Below are 20,458 nucleotides of genomic sequence, written 5' to 3' on the forward strand. Positions count from 1 at the left end.
TATGGGATTCCCTATCTACATGGGACTGACTTACGATTATAGGCAGTATAGCACTTCAATGCATTGTCACATTTAATACACTATATAAACGTTTAATACTATGATTTAAGAAATCGGCTTCCATCTTTTTCACTACACTTAAAGGCACGGATGTCTTCAACTTGACTTTATGACAAGTTGGGGTCAATTGAAATTTTTTACACTTTCTAAGAAAAGCAACATTTTTATGTAATCCGGTGATTTTTTTCCTAAGGCTAATAAATTTATTATGCTCACTTGGCTTGGTTGCCATTTTCACAATATATACGCGAACAATTTTAGGATATCCATCCCCTCTTACTCTTCCTTCATAACTAAAAAGTACCCCTCCCTCTGCCTCGGTTGATGTTGTTCAGTTTTCCATTATGTTGAAAAAACTTGGATGTTTCATCTTTTAGACAATGTGGTTCATAATCAAACTGTCACCCCTGGTAACATCATTATTTGTCATAGTTGGGTAGATCACTACAAGAATTCTTGCGAATATGCTATTTATATTGGAAATACATCTTTATTTACATATTCATAGTTTTTTGGTTCTTTTTTAATTACTCTGAGCTTTCGGCACTCTATATTTTTCCTTGGAACCAGTTATGCTGATGCTTTTGTTCCTAAACCACTCATATCAGTCTTAATTTGACCGGTGAGCTCGCAGCTATTGAAGATGCTGGTCCCTTATTTAAATCATGGAAGAATTAGTTCAATTTTTACATTTCTTATAAAAGAAATGTATAGAATTCGCTCAAACTTTTAAGATTTTTTCCGAGTCTTATATACCAATCGACTCAGCTCGATGGTGAAAGGTGGTTTACTACATAAATGCGAAAATCATCTATTTCATTTTCATATGTCAAAAACCTGTTTTAATCCACCTAGCGGTGCACTTGTGCCTTTCTCAATCATGAACACGAGAATGTTTGTGTTGTTTATATTCATTAAAAACTTTCAAATGCAAATATTACATTTTATTATTATACATGACATGACAAATATACAAGAAAAGAAATCATTATTCGAGTTCTAAAATTTTGTAAAAGAAAGAAAGAGCCACGGTAATATTGAACTGAAAAAAGGTGCGAAATCGGCAAAGTCCAAAAAAATCGATTTTTACAAAAAAAAAATTTCGTGATGACATAAAATCTCGACGTTTCATACATTTTAAAGATGTTTGGCATCAAAAATACGAATTTGATTTCTGAAATTTCATGGGGTCCCCTCTTTGAAAAAAATTTTGAGCTCCGGCTTATATGGGAATTTCATATGTGACCGGACGGTTCAGTCTATATTTCCGGAACCATATAAGCGATCCGTGCGAAATTTTGTAGACATCTGTGGGGATATTATAGCTATCATTGTGAAAATCGGCCCAACCATTTCCGGGAAACTGATGTGAGTTCATCAATTTTGGGAGATGGCCGCTTTTCCCGGGCACTTCCGGCACCGTCTATGGTGGTCAATGTAGTGAACGAAAGTTTGGTTGGCCGTCGGGGACCTAGAACAGCAAATTTAATTTGTTTGAGAGACATTTTAGCGAAATTTTTACCTTTTTTGCTTTCATCGGAGTATCGGTTTGAATCACAATTTGCTAAGTGATCGTACGCCACAACCTGTAACTCTGGAGTTTAGTTGAATCGGTCTAGCCATCTCCGAGAAACCGATGTGACTGTTATTCTGAATTTAGATACTTCCGCCGGGGCTTCCGGAACCGATGATGGTGGCCAATGTGGCCAAATAGACTTTGAATGGATGTTAGTGACCTAATACTACAAATCGAAGCAGTTGTGGTCATATTTTGGAAAATTTTTCACCTTTATACATTCATTGCAGAATTTATTAAAATCGACATTTTCTGCGTGTTCGTACTCATCACTCTGTAATTCCGGAACCGGAAGTCGGATCCATTAGAAATTCAATAGCAGCCTATGGGAACGTTGTACCTTTCATTTGAGACTAAGTTTGTCAAAATTAGTTCAGCCATCTCTGAGAAAAATGAGTGACATTTTTGGTCACATACACACACAGACGCACATACACACACATACATACATACACACACAGACATTTGCCGAACTCCGGAACAAGATGTCGGTTGAAAATGAAATTCAATAGCAACCTATGGGAATATTATACCTTTCATTTGAATCTTAGTTTGTAAAAATCGGTTCAGCCATCTCCGAGAAACTAATGTGGACCTTTTGTTAACAAATCCGCACATACACACACATATACATACATACATACATACATACATACATACATACATACATACATACATACATACATACATACATACATACATACATACATACATACATACATACACACATACATACACACATACATACATACACACAGATTACACACATACATACATACACACATATATATTGGCGAACTTCATCTTATTTCGTTATACGATGAAGGAAATGCGGGTGTGAGGGTAGTCCAAGGGGAGGGGAGTGATGAAAAAGGGTGGTGTAAGGGCAAGGCGGGGAGGGGGGTGGGGGGTTGTGCGGCGACGCAATACTCAACTGCATATTTTGCCTTCCATTTGAGACTTGGTTTGAGAAAATCGGTTCAGTCATCACCGAAGAACAGATGTGACTTTAATTGTGGAATATGCCCGAAATTCCGGACTTCCGGAATCGTCGATAGTGGACAATATATTCAAAGAATGTTTGATTGGCAATCAGTGATCTAGATCTGCGATTAGAAGTAATTTGGTGACCATTTCAATAGTTTTAAGCCTCTGAGGTATTACGATTGTACCGATTTATATGGGAAATTCCAGTGTATCCTTACTAACACCCCTGTAACTCAGGAAGCAAGAGTCAGAACCGAATGAAATTCAACAGCAGTCAATGGTATTACTGTATCTTTCATTTGAAATCAAGTTTGTGAAAATCGGTAGAGAATTCGTTGGGGAATGGGTGTGATATTAGCTTAGGAACTTGGCGGGTTCCCCGGGGACGTCATGATCCGTCATAGGCGGCCAATGTGGTCAAAACTGCTTTGATTGATCATTAGTGATCCAGACCCGCAAACTAGAGTAATGTTGCATAAATTTTAATATGTTTTACATCATTTGAACATCATGGTGGTACCAGTTTATATGGGAATTTGCTGTGTGACCGCACTCTTCTCAACCCGTAACTCCAGAACCAGAAGTCGGATCAACTAAAAATTCAATAGCAGCTTATGGGAGCGTTATACCTTTCAGATGAAACTAAGTTTGCAAAAATCGGTTCAGCCATCTCTGAGAAAATTGTGTGAGTTTAAATGACACACACACACATACACACACAGACATTTGCCGATCTCGACGAACTGAATCGAATGGTGTATGACACTCGGCCCTCCGGGCCTCCGTTAAAAAGTCGATTTTTACAGTGATTGCATAGCCTTTCTTTATATGAGAAAGGCAAAACATTGAAAATATGAAAATTTAAGGAAAAAAATAATATGCAACTTCATTTCTTATTACATTTTTATTCCACATTTTTCAATTAACTGAAGGGTTACTAAAATAAATGTTTTCCTATTAAAACCGGCATGAACCTTCGTTCGAACCAGTCACAAATCTTGATAGCTCCTGGTTTACCTAGAGTTTTTCAACAGCAACAGTCTTTCTCAAGGCTACCTATATTTTCGCTCAATCAGTCTTTCTCAAGACTACCTATTTTTTCGACAATTCTCGACAAACATATGGCCTAAAAGCCAACTGTCAAAATCCACTTTGAATGGAAATACCGGACAAACCATTGCTAGCCGAACACAGTTCACAACAGTTTATGAAAGAGAAAACTTTTCTCTTTCGGTTACTATAAACATCTGTGACTGGCGCATAACGGTTTGTCCGGAATTTCCATTCAAAGTGGATTTTCACAGTTGGCTTTTAGGCCGTAATCATATGTTTGTCGAGAATTAGTTTTTCTCAAGACTACCTACTTTTTCTACTCAATCAATCTTTTTCAAGACTAAAACAGTTTAAAGAACAATTCAGCCAAAAGAAATATTTTTTCCCTTTTTTATTTCGACTACGTTAGTCACATTTTCTTTTTCACATTTTAACGACATTCAATTAGCTAGAGATTACTGGGTAGGGAAATTTATGAAACTTAGAGCCATAGTACTTAAGTGACAGCAAGGATGTGAAGTAAACAGATCGGAAAACTAGAAGTGGCAGGATCATTAGAACAGGCTTAATATCGTACGGGCTTAATCTTTGTCTTCTGTTAATGAGGGTCGAGCTTAGGCAGAATAACTACGAATCACCCGAGTTCACTCACATGTGTCCTGACAAAGGTAGACGTATCTATCTTTACCGTGACAACCGACGGTCGGATACGTCTACCTTAGATACGTTTACTTCACATCCTTGCTCTCACTTGAATACTATGGCTCTAAGTTTCATAACTTTCCCTACCCAGTAATCTCTAACTAATTGAATGTCGTTAAAATGTGAAAAAGAAATATTTAATTCTTCCAACATGCCTGGGTCCTCCTAGAAAGGCCGTGTGCAAAAAATTAAAGCTAAACGGGAAAGGGTATCTTTTCCACCCGAAAATTCAATTGACTGCAGCAACTCATTCGATGTTTTATCCGAATGTGAAGCTGATGAAATTTCTAAATTTCCTCGCATTGTGCATAATGCCAATGCGAAGAAAACGCAATCACCTCCGCCTGTAACAATGATGATCTCCGACTTCAAAGCCTTTCGAACTGAGCTTTCGACGTTCCTTCCGGACGTGAAAGCCTCTTTTCAGATTGGCCGAAGAGGAGAATGTCGAGTTACAGCGGATGAATTGATTGGCCACAAACGACTACTCCAGTATCTTACGGAGAAGTTATATAAATTTTATTCATATGATTTCAAGACAGATAGACCATTCAAAGCTGTCTTGAAAGGGCTACCACAAGGTCAAAGTTTGGATGAAATGTCCAACGAATTGATAAATTTACTTGGCTTTTCTCCTTCACAAGTTATTCTTATGAAGAGAAAGGCTAGCGACGATAACACGCCAGTACGCTCTGAAATTATCCAGGAGCTTTATTTAATTCATTTTAACCGTAATAAGGTTAATAATTTGAAAATATTTGAAAAAGCACGTTTTATGTTCCACGTGCGAGTAAAGTGGAACATTATAGAATACATGGTGGAAGAATACAAAATCTGACCCAGTGTCGTAGATGCCAAGGCTTTGGACACGGCACAAAAATTGTCATTTGGATTCCAAATGTATGATCTGTGGTGATAAATCGCACACGAACGATACTTGTCCGGTGAAAAAATCCACGAAAAGTTTCAAATGCGCTAATTGTAACGAAAATCATAAATCGAATTTCTGGGGTTGTCCTGTTCGAGAAAAAATTATAAATTCTCGTTCTAGACAACAAAAACAACAAATAAAAAAATGGGTAGGTAATGTCAGAGACATAACCGAAGTGAAGTAGAATACACTTAGGCTGTTAATTCGAATGCTGCAATTTTTGCTATTAAAAGCCAGCTATTTCGATATTTGTTATGATGTATTGTGCCCCGCTGTTGTTGTGCATTTTACCGCTGCACAGGTGCGTTTTGCCCTGCCTATTTTTCAAAGAGCAATTTATGATTTTGAAATATTGAATATTTTTCATGCCCTAAATATTTTGCAAAGCGATTGTGATTTCAGAGTAAAATGTTGGCTATATGATATCAATAATTAAATTCTCCCAATTAATCGATGGTCTATAGCTAAGTTATGATTATATTTTCTTAGGGGTGTATTTTACCCCATCTACCTCTACATACGCTAGCATTACATTCACATAAATCACTCGCGACGCTTTTGTGCAAATGGAATCTTGGTCATACCTCGAAAATATTATCGCCCGAGACACATACATGGCAAAATTCAAATGTTGGGTTTGTTCCATAGTTTCGACTGGGTAATTATCAACTCGATTATTTTCAAGTTGATAGTACTACCTTTATTACTCACATTACCCACCGGCCCTGATTATTGAATATTTCATTACACATAGGTATAGTGGGTTCAAAATTCATTCGCCTTGCTGAATATTTTTAGAAATAGGCCACTTTAAAGTATGGCATGTACAAATAAAGTAAATTAAGGGCCAAATCGGATAACAAATAGTTTTTGGACTCACTGGAAGTTGTACATACTCTACAGTTAAGAGCCAGCAGAAGGGCATTTGCTTGTGAAATGTCAGCATTAGAGAGTTAAGGCGAATGCCCTATACATAATATGTTCAAACCTTTACCAATCCGGTTTCTTAGCGTGGATTTTTCGCAATAACCCTGCAATTGCCACGTATGATTAAAACCAACAACGAATATAGTGCCAGGCAGCGATACCACATGTTTTTATGAAATTGATGTAGAAGAATAATTAAAATGTCTGTAAATGTCTCTAGATGGTTGTGTAAATTCTAGTTACACTAGAATATCAATTTAAAAATAGTTTGAAATTAGAATACTATTAATAAAGGAATCACTCGTAGTCGAATAGAGTTATTCTAGTACAATTTTGCTAAACACTATTACTCTTTTAAAAGTCTGTAGATTTCTAACTACGTCTGTAGGAGGCTATCAAAAGTCTGTAAAATTCCGACATGTCTGTAAATCTGTTATAGCTGGTGCCAGGACATTACTTTTAATGGAACATTTCACTAGCTGAACTACGAAATAAGTAAAATCATTTATATGCGCATAAAATAAACCGGTCTTAATATGGATGTACAAATCCCGTCATACATGCAGCAGTTATACAATTAAACTGTGTTTATAGCAGCATATGCATAGATGATATGTAAAAAGTTGTCCCAGTTTGCCCCGAATATAAATCAACGGCAGAAACATATTACATCAGTATCCAATACGCCAACATCATCTCCTTCACACAACACAACAACCAATTCTATTAAAATCATCAATCGTACTACCGCTTACCAAAAGAAAATTAACCAAATGATGAATTTATCTGAGCCCGCCATGCATAATTTAAAGAGCAAGAGAGCGGGATCTTTCACACTCAACCACCCCTTCGCACGCGCACACTTGCAATCCGCGTATTGAACTTCGAAAAAAGAGCGTTCTGCTTTTTCTGCGATGTGTGCTGATCATTGTATGCACGCCACGCCTGTGCATCATTGGATGAATCATTGGTGACAGTCATTGAATATATTCCAACCGGAGTTTGAGCTGACTCAAAACGTAGCAGCTACTACGAGGTCAGAAAGCAAACTGACGAATTTTCGCTTATGTCCCGTTTTTATACCTGGCGAAGAACATCGGATAAAAAAGAGGCAGTCCTAGCAACGCTCGCTGCTTGGTTGAATTGTACGGACGCAGATAATTACCATTTTTACAAAATACATTATTTTCGTTATCTATAATAGACGTATATTTTACGGTATCAAATACATTATACGTGCACATATTTCCGATCAGATAGTGCAAAAATATAGCGATTTCGATCAGTACAACGGAAGTTAATCGCGTTTGAACACTGGGAAAACATCTCAGCAGAAATTTTTGAAAAGGGACCCCCATATTGAAACGTTAGAAGTATTCTACTTCAAAAAATGAACCTACTTCTTTAGGTACACTTCAAGAAAACATGTCCAAACGTGTTAATCCGATTCAAAATAGATTAACAACTTCTTCTACCTCCGTCACACCATCCTACAATGGTGTGTCTTATGCTTCAGTGGCAGGTAACAAAGCCAAAATAACGGCTACAGTTACCACGCCTACAAACTCATTTGCACCCAACGCTTCCTTTAGTCCAATGGATCTAGGTAGCGTAACAGAAGAAAAATTAAAATTAAATAAAATTAAAATTAAAATACCTGCAAGACTCTATGTTACCTATGATTATTTCTATGTTAAATTCTACCTCCATGTTTAAAGCTTTTCAAGCGGGGTGGGAATTCGCTAACAAAATTGTAATGAAATTAAAGTTTAACCATGACTTTAAATAATCATTTAAATTTATTAAATTGGAATGTTCGTTCATTAAAAATTGCGAAGACGAATTTTTCAACTTCTTGAGGATACATAATGTGCATATAGCCGTTGTGACCGAAACTTTTTTTAAACCAAATATTAAGTTGAAGAGTAACTCTAATTTTATTATTCATCGATTTGATCGAATTGTTGGATTGGGCGGAGAAATCGCTATAGCGGTTAATCGCAGGATAAAACATTCCGTTACGCCGTCTCTTGACACCAAGGTGATCGAGAGATTGGGTATCGAAGTTGAAACTGATCTTGGTATCATTTTTATTTGCAGCAGATTTGCCTTTTCAGTGCACTGGCGAGCAAATTAATTTCTTGAAAGGAGAATTACAAAAACTTACAAGAAATCAGTCGAAATTCTTCATAATCGGTGATTTTAACGCCAAACACCGAGCCGGGACTAATGCTAAAAGCAATTCTAACGGTAAACTACTTTTTAATGATTGCTCTGCTGATTATTATTCAATTTTGTTCCCGAATGGTCCTACGTGCTATTCGTCTGTAAGGAATCCATCAACAATTGATTTGGTTTTGACAGATCAAAGTCACCTTTGTAGCGAATTGTTTACACATGCTGACTTTGATTCTGATCATCTTCCAGTAACTTTCTCAAGAAGCTGTTTCCAATCCCATTAGCTCAGTGTTCAATTATCACAAAGCGAATTGGGAAAGGTACAAAACTTATATTGAGAATAATTTTAATCATGACCTTGATTTACAAAATAAAGCTGACATTGAAATTTATCAGTACCAAAAACACAGAAAAAATTTAATACTCCTATTATTGACGACGATCTTCAACTTCTAATTCGATTGAAGAATGTTCGAAGACGTCAATATCAACGTTCTCGTGATCCTGCTATGAAATGTATCTATCAGGATCTACAAAAAGGAATTAAGCATAGATTCACACTCTTAAGAAATGAAAATTTCGCGAAAGACGTTGCACAAATCAAGCCAAAAGCTCAAAAACTTGCTCAGCTGTTTGAGAGCGTCCATAATTTTAATCTCAACGTTGTGAGTTCTATTGAAACCGAAGTCTTACAAAAATATGAAAACGTTTCAAATCAAGTATTGTCTCTAGACGATATGGTCGGTGTTAAGTCAGACCGGACTAAGTGACAATATATTGATTTCGAGAAAAACGAGTTTAAAGTTTCAATCTCGGCATCCTCTACGTTATTTTGTCATAATTCTTGTTTATTGTTACATATTTTAAATCTGGCAAGAGTCTAATGTAGCTGAAGAAATTCTTTATCCAGTGCTACCATTATCTTACTTTTTGATGTTTTGCGACTTAGTCCGGTCTGACTTAACACCGACCATATTGTTGAAACAAACTAAGATGAGATCAAATCCATCATGAAAAAGTTAAAAACTATGAAAGCTCCAGGTTATGATGGAATTTTTAAAATTCTTCTCAAAAACCTTCCCGAAATCACCATGAGATACTTTGTCAAAATATTCAACAAATGTTTTGAATTAGCATACTTCCCTGAAAAATGGAAAAAAAATGTCAAGGTTATTCCTATTTTGAAGCCAGATAAAAATCCAGCAGAAGCATCTAGCTATCGACCAATTAGTTTACTCTCTTCTATTAGTAAATTATTTGAAGAAATCCTATCTAGAATGATGTCACAGAATCCTATTTTTCTTCCTGAGCAGTTTGGATTTCGTATTGGACATTCAACTACTCATCAACTTGTGAGAGTAACTAACATGATAAAGGCAAATATCTCAGAGGGCTATTCCACTGGAGTTGCTCTTCTAGACATCGAAAATGCAACTCAGTGTTTGAGACAAAGGAGTAATTGCCAAAATGTGGGATTTCAATTTTTCAATTTAAATAATGAAGATAATTAATAATTATCTTACTAACCGTACCCTACAGGTTTTTTACCAGAATTAATCTAATATCTAATAAGCTATCCGTTAAAGCAGGCGTCCCTCAAGGATCAAGCGTCGCACCAATCCTATACAATATTTTTACCTCTCATCTTCCAAATCTACCTACAGGCTGTAAAAAGTCACTTTTCTTTGATGATACTAGCATCTCAGCCACTGGTAGGAGTCTTCGTATTATCTGCAGTCGACTGCAACGAAGCTTGAACATTTTCAATGATTACCTGAAAAAATGGAAAATTTCCACTAATGCGGCAAAAACATAATTGATTGTGTTTCCGCATAAGCCCAGAGCTTCTTCTCTTAAACCAAATAATAACCATATTATTAAATTTAATGGTTTGAATTTAACGTGGTCAGATCAAGTTAAATACATGGGTTTGATTTACGATAAAAACTCACATTCACATTTTGAGAAGAATATTAAAAATTCCATCATAACCTGGAGCTTTCATATTTATTAACTTTTTCATGATGGATTTGATCTCATCATAGTTTGTTTCAACAATATCGTCTAGAGACAATACTTGATTTGGATAATTTATCAATTTGGGCTTTAAAGCTGGGCATCGATTTCTCTACGGAGAAAACAGAGTTGATTGTTTTCTCAAGGAAGCGTGATCCAGCTCAGCTTCAGCTTCAGTTGATTGGTAGAACGATAGCCCAAGTCCTGACTTTTAAATACCTTGGAATTTGGTTCGATTCTAAAGGCACATGGGGAGGCCACATTAGGTATCTAATAACGAAATGCCAACAAAGGATAAATTTTCTGCGAGCAATAACTGGATCATGGTGGGGTTCTCATCCAAGTGACATGATAAGATTGTATCAAACAACAATACTTTCAGTAATGGAATATGGGTGCATCTGTTTCCGTTCAGCTGCGAACACTCACATTATTAAACTGGAACGGATACAGTATCGCTGTTTACGAATTGCCTTAGGTTGCATGCAGTCGACCCATACGATGAGTCTTGAAGTACTAGCGGGAGTTCTTCCTTTAAAAGACCGATTCTGGGATCTCTCTTCTCGTTTACTTATTCGATGTGAGGTTATGAACCCACTGGTAATTGAAAATTTTGAAAGACTTGTCGAGCTTCAACCCCAAACCAGATTCATGACAGTGTATTTCAATCACATGTCACAAGAAATAACGCCTGCTAGGTATGTTCCCACATACGTCAATATACTAGATATTCCTGAATCCACTTTATTCTTCGACACGTCCATGCAAGCAGAGATTCGTGGAATTCCGGATCATCTACGCTCGCGGGAGATCCCTAAAATATTCACAAGTAAATATCAACACATAGACTGCCTTAGAATGTTTTACACTGATGGGTCACGAATCAGTGAGGCCACTGGTTTCGGTATTTTCAACAATAATTTTTCAATTTCTCTCAAACTTGCAGAACCCGCCTCTGTTTATATAGCGGAACTAGCAGCAGTTCACTATAGTTTTCAAATAATTAATACTTTACCCCCGAACCATTACTTTATCCTCACTGATAGTCTCAGCACAATTGCAGCTCTACGCTCAAAGAGGATTGATAATCACGATCCATTCTTTTTGGGGAAGATACGAGAATCTCTGAGTAACCTAACAAGAAAATGTTATAAATTTACCCTAGTGTGGCTCCCCGCCCATTGCTCTATTGCGGGCAATGAGAAAGCTGATAATTTAGCCAAGATTGGTGCACTAGATGGTGAAATATATGAAAGACCCATCGCTTACAATGAATTTTATAGCGCTTCTCGACAGAGGACACTTGCTAGTTGGCAAACATCTTGGGACAATGGAGATATGGGACGATGGCTACACTCAATTATCCCTAAAGTATCAACGAAGGCATGGTTCAAAGGATGTCTAGGCTCATGTCCAATCATTATACTTTAGATGCGCATCTCCGTCGTATTGGGCTCGCTGAGGGTAATCATTGTGCTTGTGGAGAAGGTTACCATGACATTGAGCATGTTGTTTGGTCCTGCACTGAATATCGTGAAGCCAGATCACAATTAGTAGATTCTTTACAAGTCCGAGGAAGACCAATCCATGTTCCTGTTAGAGACATCCTGGCGTATCGCGATCCTCTATACATGGAACTTATCTATCATTTTCTAAAAACAGCGTCTGTCAAAATTTAATTAAATTCATCTCCTCATACTCTCATCCAAGGCTAATCATTCGCCAATTAAAGTGTCCTAGAATATTTAGTTTTTAAATTTAGACAATAACAGAAAAAAAAAGTAAATAAATACACCCGAAAATACTAGATCATTATGAAATACAACAATGTAAGGAAAAAAGCAAACAATAAAGTGATTTCAGTGTTAGTTTTAGACAAAATACTAGTATAGTTAAAATTAGTCTTAAGGATTTTTGTAACGTGCTATGTAAAAAAAGAAACTGGCGTAAAAAGCTTTTGCAAATGCCGTGTCAAATAAACGTATGGAAAAAAAAAATACTTGATTTGAAACGTTTTCATATTTTTGTAAGACTTCGGTTTCAATAGGACTCACAACGTTGACATTAAAATTATGGAAGCTCTCAAACAGCTGAGCAAGTTTTTGAGCTTTTTCTTCGTTTATAAGAAGTATGTGGTCACTTTCCTTCAACGCTGGAATTGGTTTCTGAGGTTTCTTAAGAACCTTAGAAAGTTTTCAGAATGGTTTCGAATTTGGCTTGATTTGTGCAACGTCTTTCGCGAAATTTTCATTTCTTAAGAGTGTGAATCTATGCTTAATTTCTTTTTGTAGATCCTGATAGATACATTTCATAGCCGGATCACGAGAACGTTGATATTGACGTCTTCGAATATTCTTCAAGCGAATCAGAAGTTGAAGATCGTCGTCAATAATAGGAGTATTAAATTTTTTCTGTGTTGTTGGTACTGATAAATTTCTAGCATCAACTATAGATATACTTAAATTTTGTAATGCCGTATCAATGTCAGCTTTATTTTGTAAATCAAGGTCATGATTAAAATCATTCTCAATATAAGTTTTGTACCTTTCCCAATTCGCATTGTGATAATTGAACACTGAGCTAATGGAATTGGAAACAGCTTCTTGAGAAAGTGAAAAAGTTACTGGAAGATGATCAGAATCAAAGTCAGCATGTGTAAACAATTCGCTACAAAGGTGACTTTGATCTGTTAAAACCAAATCAATTGTTGATGGATTCCTTACAGACGAATAGCACGTAGGACCATTCGGGAACAAAATTGAATAATAATCAGCAGAGCAATCATTAAAAAGTAGTTTACCGTTAGAATTGCTTTTAGCATTAGTCCCGGCTCGGTGTTTGGCGTTAAAATCACCGATTATGAAGAACTTCGACTGATTTCTTGTAAGTTTTTGTAATTCTCCTTTCAAGAAATTAATTTGCTCGCCAGTGCACTGAAAAGGCAAATCTGCTGCAAATAAAAATGATACCAAGATCAGTTTCAACTTCGATACCCAAACTCTCGATCACCTTGGTGTCAAGAGACGGCGTAACGGAAAGTTTTATCCTGCGATTAATCGCTATTGCGATTCCTGCGCCGAATCCAACAATTCGATCAAATCGATGAATAATAAAATTAGAGTTACTCTTCAATTTAATATTTGGTTTTAAAAAAAATTTCGGTCACAACGACTATATGCACATTATGTATCCTCAAGAAGTTGAAAAATTCGTCTTCGCACTTTTTAATGAACGAGCATTCCAATTTAATAAATTTAAATGATTATTTAAAGTCATTGTTAAACTTTAATTTCATTACAATTTTGTTAGCGAATTCCCACTCCGCTTGAAAAACTTCAAACATGGAGGTAGAATTTAGCAATCATTCATAGGTAGCATAGAGTCTTGCAGGTATTTTAATTTTTCTTCTGTTACGCTACCTAGATCCATTGGACTAAAGGAAGCGTTGGGTGCAAATGAGTTTGTAGGCGTGGTAACTGTAGCCGTTATTTTGGCCTTGTTACCTGCCACTGAAGCATAAGATGACACACCATTGTAGGATGGTGTGACGGAGGTAGAAGAAGTTGTTAATCTATTTTGAATCGGATTAACACGTTTGGACGTGTTTTCTTGAAGTGTACCTGAAGAAGTAGGAACATTTTAAATTTGACCCTCAGGACAACCCCAGAAATTCGATTTATGATTTTCGCTACAATTAGCGCATTTGAAATTTTTCGTGGATTTTTTCACCGGACAAGTATCGTTCGTGTGCGATTTATCACCACATTTATTCCAAATGTATGATTTTGGAATCCAAATGACATTTTTTTGTGCCGTGCCCAATGCCTTGGCATCTAAGACACTGGGTCAGATTTTAAATTCTCCCCCATGTCTTCTATAATGTTCCACTTTATAGACATTGGAACATAAAACGTGCTTTTTCAAATATTTTCAAATTATTAACCTCATTACGGTTAAAATCGCAAAATGAATTAAATAAAGCTCCTGGATAATTTCAGAGCGTACTGGCATGTTATCGTCGCTAGCCTTTCTCTTCATAAAAATAACTTGTAAACGAGAAAAGCCAAGTAAATTTTTCAATTCGTTGGATATTTCATCCAAAATTTGACCTTGTGGTAGCCCTTTCAAGACAGCTTTGAATGGTCTATCTGTCTTGAAATCATATGAATAAAATTTATATAACTTCTCCGTAAGATACTGGAGTAGTCGTTTGTGGCCAATCAATTCATCCGCTGTAACTCGACATTCTCCTCTTCGGCCAATCTGAAAAGAGGCTTTCACGTCCGGAAGGAACGTCGAAAGCTCAGTTCGAAAGGCTTTGAAGTCGGAGATCATCACTGTGACAGGCGGAGATGATTGCGTTTTCTTCTCATTGGCATTATGCACAATGCGAGAAAATTTAGAAATTTCATCTGCGGTGCGCGAAAGACCTTTTTCGCGCGGTTTTACCGCAACCGTACCGCAAAATATCATTAATGTGATAATTTTGATTATTCTAAAATGATAAACAGACTGCTATTACGAAAGAAAATCTAGCAGTGTCCGAAATATTTTGACGCAATTATTTTTACAACATATTTTAGACTAGTTATTTTATACTTCTAAGTAAAACTTCACAAACTAACCGTTTCAAATATATAAAATGCAAGATCCAAATAGAGACAAAATTATTAGATCATTTAAAAACAATAAATTTGTACTCCTAAATCCAATTTAAAAGTGCATCACTTCTCTCGATTTCTGTTGGAAATCGTGGAATTATGAATGAATCGGCAGCGTCCAAAATAAGGAGGGGTCCAAATTAGGATGATTATTCTATCATTCGTTCATCAACATCATATTTCTATATTATTGATTGCTGTGTAAATTCAATGTGAATTTTTCTGCAGTCAATTTTATTGGACTCTTTCTCAAAAAGTATGCTACATAACTTTTTTTTGCGTACTTCCATTCAAATTACTATAATTTTCTACCAAATTAAGTCCTAATATTTTTCAGTTAAGGCTATTTCGTAGATTTTTTGAAGCTTTTTTTGCCAAATACCACATAGTTTGACTCCCGTTCACTTCAATTGAAGTTTTTGCCATTGGCTCTTTGGGAAAATATTAGAGGAAAAGTTATTAAACGCTAGAATTTTCGAACTAGTTTTTAGAAAATTACACTTCATACATTTTTAAAGGAAGCAATCTTAGTTTTTCAATTAAAATACATCTGTTTCTTGCAGAATGTGGAAGTTAGAATACCAAACGACGCGCAAGTTGTGTCGTCGCTGTGGCGAGGAGGAACACAAGGCGCAGAAATGCAACAGAGCACCAAAATGCCTTATATGCGACAGCAAGAAGCAAGGCCGTAACCATGTTATGGGCGGACCTGTGTGTCTCTTCGGGGAGACCGGTAAGAAGAAGCCGGAACATCACACAGCTGAATCTTAACCACTGCGTATCTGCTCAGCAGCTGCTGTGGCAGTCGGTCTCGGAGTCGAAGACAGATGTCGCCCTCCTATCCGACCCGTACAACGTCCCTGCCGATAACGGCAACTGGGTGGCGGACGGTTCTAGGATGGCGACAATCTGTATAATGGGACGGTTCCTGGTCCAAGAGGTAGTACACTCCTCTGCGGAGGGTGTCGCAATTTCCAAGATCAATGGTGTGTTCTATTGTAGCTGCTATGCCCCAATGTGGCCCATAGAATAGTTCATCCAGATGATCGACAGGCTTTCGTCCGACCTGGTGGGTCGGAAGCCATTTGTCATAGCGGGAGATTTAAACGCTTGGCCGTGGAGTGGGGCAGCCGCTGTACAAATAGCAGGGGCCAAACGCTATTGGAGGCGCTTGCGAAACTGGACGCAGTGCTAGTCAATGATGGTTCCACTAGCACATACCGTAGGAATGGGGTCGAGTCGTGAATTGACGTAACGTTTGTCAGTCCGGGTTTGGTTCCAGACATGAACTGGAGGGTAGACGAGGGCTACACCCATAGTGATCACCTAGCAATACGCTTTAGGATCAACCATGGTGTGCAGCATCCAAGGGCGGGTAATCCCTGCCAGGTACGCGGGCGGACGACCAATCACTTCGACAGCGAATTTTTCACTGCGGCGCTGGGACTGGACGCCAACACTGACAGTCTAAGCAGGGATGGTGCCCCCGGTGACGAATGAAGAGCTACTTGCAATGGCTAATTCTCTAACAACGAACAAAGCTCCAGGGCCTGATGGAGCTCCAAACAGCGCTCACAAGGCAGCAATCATAGCGAACCCGAACATGTTCAGACTAACTATGGCCTTCACGAGTGCCATTTTCCTGATAGATGGGAAAGGCAGAAGTTGGTACTGTTGCCGAAGGCCGAAAGCCGCCGGGCGACCCATCGGCGTACAGACCAATTTCTCTGATCGACACGACGGGCAAATTGCTTAAGAGGATCATCCTCAACAGGCTAACCCCGTACGCTGAAGATACGGATGGCCTGTCAAGTAATCAGTTTGGTTTCCGAAAGGGCAAGTCCACGGTGGACACAACTCAGTGGTAAGAACCGCCGAGATAGCGATCCAACGGAAAAAGCGAGGTATTCGATATTGTGCGTTAGTGACACTTGATGTGACGAATGCATTAAACAGCGCAAGCTGGGAAGCCATCGCGCTCTCGTTACACCGGCTTAGTCTGCCGGTGGGCCTGTACCGGATCTTGGAAAGCTACTTCAAGAACCGTGTACTATTATACGAGACCGATGCCGGTCAGAGAAGTATTCCTATTACCGCAGGGGTCCCGCAAGGCTCGATTCTGGGCTCGGTATTATGGAACCTTATGTACGACGGGGTTCAGAGACTAAAGTTCCCTCCTGGTGTGAAGTTGAAATGACTGCGGCACACGCGATTGGCACTGTGGCGGAATGGATGAGCGCAAGAGGCCTGGAACTCGCCCAACATAAGACGGAGGTGGTAATCGTCAACAACCGCAAGTCGGTACAACATGCAGTTATCCATGCAAGAGAAATCGCGATGACTTCAAAGCGGAGTATGAAGATTCTTTGGGCCGTCATAGATGATAAGCCGACCTTCGACAGCCATGTCGACTATGCGTGCAAGAAGGCTTCGACGGCTGTTATGGCATTATCGAGGATGATGTCCAACATCTCTAAGGTGTGCGCCAGTAGACGTAGGTTACTGGCAGATGTTGCCGTATCTGTCCTTGGGTACGGTGGCCCGTCCTGGGCGAGAGCACTGGAACTATCCAGTTACCTTCGGAAACTGGAGAGCACCTACCGCTTGATGTGTCTCAAAGTGATATCTGCCTACCGCACGGCATCACACGATGCATCCTGCGTAATAACGAGCATGATGCCAGGGCTGGTCATCCGGGAGGACGGAGAGTGTTTTGAATTGCGTGGTAATAGGGGAGTGCACGATTGCACCAGGGTGACCTCGGTCGCTAGTTGTCAGCGCGAATAGGATAACTCCTCGAGAGGTAGGTGGACCCACCGGCTGATACCTAACATATCGTGCTGGGTAGGTAGACCCCATGGGGCAGTTCACTTCCATCAGACATCAGACACAATTCCTGTTAGTCAGTGGCTGTTTCCAACAGTACCTCCACAGGATCGGGCACGAGGAGGCCCCAGTCTGACCTGACTGCCCAGATATTGACGAAAATGCGGAACACATACTGTTCGTATGTCCTCGTTTCGATGTCGAAAGAAGAGCAATGCTAGACGTATACGGCTGGGACACAACTGAGGATGTGCGAGCGGTGGAGAAGTGGAACGCAGTCTTAACTGCAACCGCTCAGATTGCCTGCAGGTTGCAGAAAATGTGGCGCGCCGAGCAGCAGATGACAAGCATGACTAACTCGTGATTGGTTAGCTAGAGCGGAAAGGGTTGAGCGCGGAGAAATGAGTGAATGGTCTGCTCATGCTGAGGCAAGAGTGTCACAGCGGTGGCAACCGCGAAGGCCACGCCGAAGCATGACGGAAGAGCGAGTGAATAGACGGATGTATAGACGGATGTATAGACGGATGTATGGTCTGCCCATTCCGAGATGGGAGGATCGTAGCGTAGCGTAGATTGCTGGTATCTATCGCTATTGATACCTCGTAGCGTGGCAAAGGAATGAAGGGTGAGCGCGAGAGCGAACATCAAGCAAGAATGAGTGAGTACGTTAAGTACTGCCATCCCCACAGAAGTAATGTCGGTAGGTAGTTCCTGGGGGAAAGATGGCGGAACCCAATGGAGTTTAGTCGGTATGGCCCCCTGGTCGAGCCCGACACGCCAGTACACTTCCATGTGGTAGCTTTGCAACTACTAAGTACGTGTACTAAGAAAGTTGCATTCTCCATCAGTGCAGTAAAATTTCATTTCATTCAATCGAAATTGAATGAACGCAGTCAATCAGTCGTCTACGGTAGCATTCGTATTCATTTAACGCATCAGTTGCTGTTGATCTGAAGCTCGGTTCATAGCACTCAGCGTTGCTTTCAAATGAGTCGCAATTCATATTCAACCTTCTTCGTTTGATTCTCTCAAATGAATACAGTGACACAATCTCATATTCGTACACCTCTAGTGTATGTGTTTAAAATTGTTTCATAAATGTTTGCGCTACCTAATATAGGTATTGTTTTGTAAATGTGGTAGTAGAATCATCATCTGTCATTTTCATATCATTTGTAATCTAAAGTGCGCAAGTTTCCGTACACTACACATAAAAAGTCATTACTTGGTGTGAAAATGACACAATTTCATATTCGTACACTTTTGAAAAGTCATTTAATTTGTAATTTAAGACCTGTTATTTCTTTATTGTTTTTGTTTTACTTTGAAAAATAGATTTTATGACTACAGAAAAGTGTTTATTGGCAAAGTTTCCTCAACACTAGTTTAAGAAATTCCCTCAAATTAACGTAATGGTTAAAAAAAGTAAACTAACTGCCATTATGGGACGGAAACTAATTATTACTCACCTAAATGAAGCTAAATCACTTCATAAAATCTTTGAAATTGTTCAATGGTTGCATCCAACTATTTAACATGTTGTTAAAAACTTTGATGTGGCGAAATGCAGAACAGATATTGCGAAAAACTTGAACTGTAAAAAATTTACGATGATGGATAAACGATTTTTAATTAAAAAAATTTAGGAAAATTGAATAATTAATGAGGGATTCCATGAGAAACCGGCCGACCGCAAAATATGACCATCGTCGATTCGAACGAAACTTTGCAGGTGTGTTCGCTGTATGAATCTCCATGATATTCTCTGGCAATTGGAATATTTTGATACAAGAGTAATTTTTCAAAAGGGCGTAAACGTTTCTACGTGCATGAATTTCAATTTTTTTTTGTTCGATTACTGTATTTTATACAGCAAAACTACCTGAGAACAAGTTACAGGGAATGAATACTTCTGTCTGAAAAAAATATACACTGAAAAAAATGTTGTTTCGTTTTTCAAAAAAACAAAAATTTATGATAAAAAATTAAATTGCGAAAAAACCCATTTTTTTTAATTTTTATATTTTGTTTCCAAAAACCTAAAGAGAAAAGAAACATTTTGATTGTGATTGCATGATGGAGAAAAAATCGGTAAAAAAGTTTTTCTAACAATAACTTCGTACATGTTTTTAAATTTCATTCTAATTGACATACAAAATTGTAATTTTATTACAGAATATAATTCTAAGCATCATTTAAAATCAAAATGCATTTAACAAAAATCTTCCAAAATGCGATAGTTTTCGAGATATTTGAAATTTTGCTACTTCAAAAACAATTAATTCGTGTAATTATGCTCTTTTTAAAAGTTATTCGCGTTACCCCATCAAAAATGTCAAAAATTTAATGTTTATCGTTTTAAAGACGTAAAAGCAACCTTTTTAGTGTATTTGGATCATGGAGAAGCTTTCTAAAAAAAAGTTTTCCTAACAACAACTTTTGACATTTTTTTATAATTCTTACTATTTGCAGTCAAAAATACAATTTTCTTTTTGAATATGATTCTAAACACCATTTTAAATCGAAATGCTCTTAACAGAA

At 38.1% G+C, this 20,458-nt stretch overlaps 1 protein-coding gene across 4 annotated transcripts in view; it reads right to left on the minus strand.

Moving 5' to 3' along the window:
* Positions 1-20,458, minus strand: part of LOC131683167 (homeobox protein unc-4-like) — a 1,134,581-nt gene that overhangs the window by 980,090 nt on the left and 134,033 nt on the right. The gene's annotated exons all lie outside the window — the stretch shown is intronic.

This window comes from Topomyia yanbarensis, chromosome 2 (assembly GCF_030247195.1).
Source record: "Topomyia yanbarensis strain Yona2022 chromosome 2, ASM3024719v1, whole genome shotgun sequence".
NCBI lineage: Eukaryota > Metazoa > Arthropoda > Insecta > Diptera > Culicidae > Topomyia > Topomyia yanbarensis.